At 35.1% G+C, this 6,121-nt stretch overlaps 1 long non-coding RNA gene across 2 annotated transcripts; it reads right to left on the bottom strand.

Moving 5' to 3' along the window:
- Positions 1-2,688: 2,688 nt before the first annotated feature.
- LOC130083785 (uncharacterized) lies at positions 2,689-5,718 on the bottom strand. 2 transcript variants are annotated; one of them, XR_008806868.1, is made up of 5 exons: positions 5,329-5,718; positions 4,727-4,885; positions 4,093-4,164; positions 3,592-3,744; positions 2,689-3,497 (listed from the first exon to the last, which is right to left on the bottom strand). It is a non-coding gene; the product is annotated as an uncharacterized LOC130083785 (long non-coding RNA). The 2 variants fall into 2 exon arrangements; XR_008806867.1 differs by having other exon boundaries at positions 2,690-3,497; positions 4,727-4,855.
- Positions 5,719-6,121: the final 403 nt, after the last annotated feature.

Here is a 6,121-nt window from a genome sequence, read left to right as displayed (position 1 = left end):
TGTCATTGTTGTATATTTATTATATATCCATCATATCTGTTCAACCTTGGGTTATTTAATCTCTTTAACATATTCACACATTAACCCAACATTCAAAACTTTAAAGGCAACTGAAATGTCATGTCACATCCTTCCAGAGCGTGCACCATACTACAACATTCAAAAAGGACTTTACTATGGTATTTTATAGCTTCAGAGTGCTGACCTGCTGTTCAGAGTGAGTGAAGTCCAGGAGCTGGTGTGTGTTTGTGCTGATCTCAAACCCGCGTGTATCTTGAGCATCACTGCACCTTGTTATGCTTGTACTACTGCTGCTCTGACCACATGTCACAGCTTATGAATACATGCTATATGGACAGAAATTTGACCATTAAATTATTGACTGGTAAAAATGGCTCCTGAATTGAAGTGATCCTAAAAAAATAAAGTGGTAAACAAAGCTCAGATTGTGTCCTGTTTGTTTAATTGATTGACTGCCAATATAAGACATTCATTCTGCACAGTTGTCTGTTTATAAGAAAATATAAGAATATCATCATCCCTCCCATAGTTTCTATTTCCAGTGTTCTTTAATGCCTATTCAATTATTTACATGCAATAATGTAATATCATTGAAAGACTTGTTAATTTTGGGGCTTTTCTCTAAAAAATATTGATACATGCAATTTATTTAGTTATTAATTAAAGCATGATTAAAATTAATTGATTGATGGCCCATTACATATATTTTAGTTTCTCTCTGAACCCAATATTTCCATGCCACTACTGACATGAAGTTAGACAGAATATATAAAAATTGTCAACAAGTGGAAATTTTTAATACAATGTAAAATAATTGCTATACATTTTTTAAAACGTTATATGTTCACTTCAAAGGCTCTGGAAATTTCAGTAACACAGTGCTGTACCGTTATTTATAAAAATATATTTGTGTAATATGACAGCAAAGAGAACTGTAGCTTGTCCATTATATTGGGGAAGTGACCCTAAAAAGATTATATAAGCCCACCTACTGTTAAATATATTTTTTCAAATATAAATAACTTTTAAATAAAGACATTGGTAAATAAAAGGCAACCTGAAAATATTTGCTTGGTATTTAAATTAGCTTTTAAAACCGAGGGTTTAAAAGGACCTGCTCTATTAATAACCCACGAAACAAGGAACCTCATACAAAAAACAATTGAGCCTCTTGGGACATGTATGGGAAATACTTGCCTATAAATTGTCTAAACTTAAAACATTTTAGTCTTTCCAAGATTTAGAGAAGGTTATTCATGCTTTTATCACATCACATTTAGATTACTGTAATTCACTGTAATTGGGTCCTTTTCAGTCATCTCTTGCTCGCCTCCAGATGGTTCAAAATGTAGCTGCAAGGCTGTTGACTATCACTCTTAAGAAAAATGGTTCTATAAAAGTATTTTCACTTTTATTTTTTCATTAAAAAAAAAAATAATTAAAAAAAATGGTTCTAAACAGTACCAAATTAGGGTTCTTATACTTGTAACAAGCAGAACACGTTTTGGTGGTAAATAGAACCCTTTTTATAAGGTTCCATAAAGAGCCATGCTTTGAAAGTTCTTAATGGTGTTATAAATAACAATATTTATCTTTTCAACAATATTTTCATTTATATTAGTATCTTCATTTTATTAACATTACTATTATTCATATTTTTATATATTATTTATTCATATAGTTGTACTCGTAGTCCTATATCTGCCTGGTCTTATCAGGGCAAAGAAATATGAACATGTCACCCCAATTTTAGCATCGCTCCATTGGCTCCTGGTCCATTTTAGGATCCAGTTTAAAAATGTTGATTGTTTTTAAAGCTCTTAATGATCAAGCTCCTTCTTATCTCAAATATCTTCTTCCTCCACATTCATCTAGGAGATTTTTAAGATCTTCTGACAGGTTTCTATTGTATGTCCCTCGATCCCGTTTAAAAACTAAGGGTGATAGAGCTTTCTCAGTTGCTGCCCCCTCGTTTATGGAATCAACTGCCACTAGACATCCGCAAAGAATAATATATGGAGCTGATAGAAAGAACCTGAAAAAGGGTACTGATAGATTATCAACCAAAGAAAAGATACATTTGATGACTCTCTTAAGAATAAGCTAGAGAGTCATGTTGAAATTGAAACTATTTGTGTTTGGTTATTGTTAAATAAGTGCAAAAAAAAAAAAAAAAAGTTGGTTTTAGGCCGTGAGACAGAGGGTTGATTGGTACCATTTTGAGGGATTAAACCGCATGGTGATTTTTGTTTAGGTATATGACCCTGTATTTGAAAAATGTGTGATAGCATTAGATTCAAGGTAGTTTTTGGTTACGGAGGACGATTTTCAAACATATGTCAAGAAAAAGGATAAATGAATTTATCTTTAAATAAATTTTACATTTTTAACATTTTTTTTTTAATTAAAATGTTATACATTTTTATTTTAATAAATTTTTTAAATTATAAAAGGATACATATTTCTCTCTTGTAGTCACTGAACACCTTACCTTGAGGTAGGATGATATAAGTGTTGATTTCTAATGAAAGCTACCATGGATCGGATGCTATCACACATTTTCCAACACTAGAGATGTGTACCTTCATGAAAATCAAAAAGAAATGTAATCCCTCAAAATGGTACCGGTAGCCCAAATTTGGGGTCCCGTCTCATGGCCTATTTAGGGTTTAGTTACCCTTTAATAGCTAAACTGTTTAATAAAGTGCAATGAGTTTACATCAAAAACCATAGTGGGTATTTTTGGAATATACTGTTGGGCTTATATGATACACATGTACCTTATAAGCCCATTCCAGACATTTCTTTGTTTGCAATTAAATAATTTAATTTGGTCAGTTTATGAGAAACCACAAGTGTTTCTATGATAAATTAATATTTGACTTTTTTGGAAGGCTGTGAGAAAGCATAAAAGATTTGGAGTTGGGTGGGCTGAATAGGGTCACTTCCCCAAGAAGACCATAAAGTCTGTAACTTGAGGCCTAGAGAATTAATATTTGCTTATTTACATGTGCAATTAAACACTGCAAGTTTAATTCGCAGCATCCTCTGTACACATTCAGCAATCTGTGGCAAATATAACAATCCTGGTCATAAAAAAAGCAATGTCCAAGTTTTAAAGCATTTTCACGCACAGTCGTATGTTCATGTTTATGCTTAGCATATTCTTTTCCCATAAAAATGGTATTAAATGGCTTTTTTTTTCTTCTTCAGTCAAATACTGAATAGTGTGAATGGTACATGGTGCATCCAGTTCTTCATATTGTGTATATTCAATTGTTGCAATAGAGCTACGAGATGAATTTGGAGGCCAAGTATTATATACCGGTTTGCTCTGAAGTCTTCCCACGCTCTGAAGAGTCTTTGCTGAGTGAGTGGTAAGCATTGTATTGTTCAAAGTGTCTCTGTAAGTTGGCAAGAATGTCTTTCACTTTGCAAAACTTCCACTTTCGTATTTGTTGTGTCGGCACCTCTCTCTGTTTATCCACAAATGGAACAAAAGGGAGGTTTCAATAATTAAAATGATACATAAGAAAACTGAAACTGTAGGAAATAGGTTGTTTCAGCTACCTTTCGATGGCACCAACATCTCAAGGACCCATTTATTTCTTCCACAAGTTTATATAAATCATGTTTCAGCTGTCCATTTACATGATCTGATTCGCTCCCAAATCTCCTCAGTTTTCCGTTAACCCTGCAGATTCTTCTGTGGATGTTATGTCCCTGTGACCAATTATGGAAAAACAGCAGATGAGTGAACTCAGAATAATGACAAGAGATGATTGATCATACATGCAGTATGGAGGAGAAACTACTTTAAATATGGCTGTTTAACTAACAAGTTCCATCTGTGTCTAATGAGAACCCACATGCCTAAACTTTACATTGAGAAGTTCCGGAATGAGTGGGAAAGCCAGGTCGTAACATTTACAAACCAAATGTACAGAATGCTAAAGTGAAAGAAACACATCAGTGTCACATTTTAGTGAAGAACTTTACTGCCACGTAGAAGAGGCTGTCACGTGTGTTTAAGAGAGAAACCAGACTTAATCAGGAAACAGATTGACTTACATTTCTTGGCTCCTTCGACTTCCAGACATTTCTTATTGTGCAGTTTGAATTTAGTTGTTCAATACTGGCCACCTGAAAAATCAACAAATAAATAAATAAACTAATAGTAAAAACACAACACAAGAATTTTCACAGGAAATTGTTAAAATGATTATGTAAATATGTAATCAGTTGCATTGTGTCAGATATGTTCATTTTGTTTTGTAACATTTTGAGCTAATGTTTAAAGCATTATTTTAGTGTTACCATGATGATGTTTTGTGGGTATGTTTATGGTTTGTGGAAAAGCCCATTTTTAACTTTCATTTATCATGTAGCCTATTTTATCACCCTTATTATTATTACAGATACAGATTATTACAGATAAGTTGAAGTTCAATGAATCAACTGGTCTCCGTTAATGAAATGAATGATTATGAACTGTAAAATATAAAGCAAATATGCCTGAAACCACCTTTTTTTACAGTTAATTTTCATCAACCACAGCAGTCAGTTTTTCACTGTAAATATAACAGGTTTGTTTTACAGTATGTATGCACACACAAGTGGAAATAAGCCTATAACATGACCTGATTTAATCTATTCACATGGTGGTAGGCTATAAATTTGATATTAGGTCATAGGTCATACTTACAACGTGCTTCAACTGTTTCTCAATTATATGGCGGTAATCCTCGGTGATATGATTTTTTGTGTGGCCACTTTCGCAGGAAAACGCAAGAGGTAGAATAATAAGCATCAAAACAGAAGTACCAAGATGATGCTGCGGATACAAAAATGCACATGGGTAACCCTACAAAATATGTAATAGTGTTAGACAGTTTCATTCAGCCGTACGAGTCGTTGTATAGGATTTACACAACACTGTTATCTAGCCCACATTATGCGTATGCGCCACTCGAATCAGTCATTACTTCTGACGGATATTTTGACTGACTTTCGGGATTTACACATTAATAAGCCCTCAGTGAACATTCACTTTCGTAATAAACATGCTTTCTTGTAAATCACTTGCGAGTTTCGTTTTGATTGTTGGTTATAATCACCGGGAATCCCCAAGTAACGATAGCTATAAATACAAGCTTTTCCTGTAGTCCGGCTCAAACGCCAGCCGCAGACACTCAGTGCGCGTGAAGGTAAGAGTAGCCTAATGCATTAATATTCTGCTCGTTTCCTCATGCTCCACTGAGACGGGACTGGGACACTTTGGTCAACTTTTGCTTTGCATGAACTTACCATTGGTCATTTTTGAGCCATATTCACATTCAGACCGAAGCCGTCACTGCAAACTCGTACCAAAATGGACAGATGGAAATCCATGTTTTCCCAATTCCTATTGATTTTCAACGTGAATCAAACTGATGGTCATTTGTTTATGACTCGAATGCTTTCCTCTTATCAGTCATTAAAACGCTCATAGTCCATGGGAGTTAAACTTCCGTGGTGGATCTCATCGCTTTCGTTTTCTCTCTGAATGACTGGACTATATCTCTTCAAGCCATGCTCCGTGTGAGTTCGGACCGAGCGGAGAGGACTAGTTACCGAAAGGAGGGGCCTTCCCGGTTTCCACATGACGGCTGGTGACAGCTAGAGTAATTCTGGTTTGATCGGATTGTATCGTCGGAAGACGTCGTGCGTGACTAACACAAGGCTTAATTAGTAATTAACTATCAATAATGTCGCGCACCGCATGCAGTGCAAGCAATTCCATTCACTCCTATCGCAAAAAAAAAAACATTTATTGTCAGTCAACTTCTCTTAAATCACCAATATAGCCTAACTAGGATCTGCGCACCCTAATTACGCATTTACATATTCAGAGAACAATCTTTTGAGGTTCAATCTTTTGAAATTAAACAAAATTGTTTAATTTCTCAGTGGCGCAACCAGGACAGTTAGGGGTGGCCAAAGGGCCAACAACCAGTCTGGGGTGGCACCGGCGATGCCAGAAATGTTCAAACGGGAGGTCCTTCATAAAACAGGGTGGGCCAATCGTATTGAGTAAAACTGCATGTTAAATTATCAGAAC

The sequence above is a fragment of the Rhinichthys klamathensis genome, unplaced genomic scaffold (assembly GCF_029890125.1).
Source record: "Rhinichthys klamathensis goyatoka isolate OS25496 unplaced genomic scaffold, OSU_Roscu_1.1 h1tg000059l_1, whole genome shotgun sequence".
NCBI lineage: Eukaryota > Metazoa > Chordata > Actinopteri > Cypriniformes > Leuciscidae > Rhinichthys > Rhinichthys klamathensis.
The sequence above is the reverse complement of the archived record's forward strand: the minus strand, read 5'-3'. Positions and strand labels throughout refer to the sequence as shown.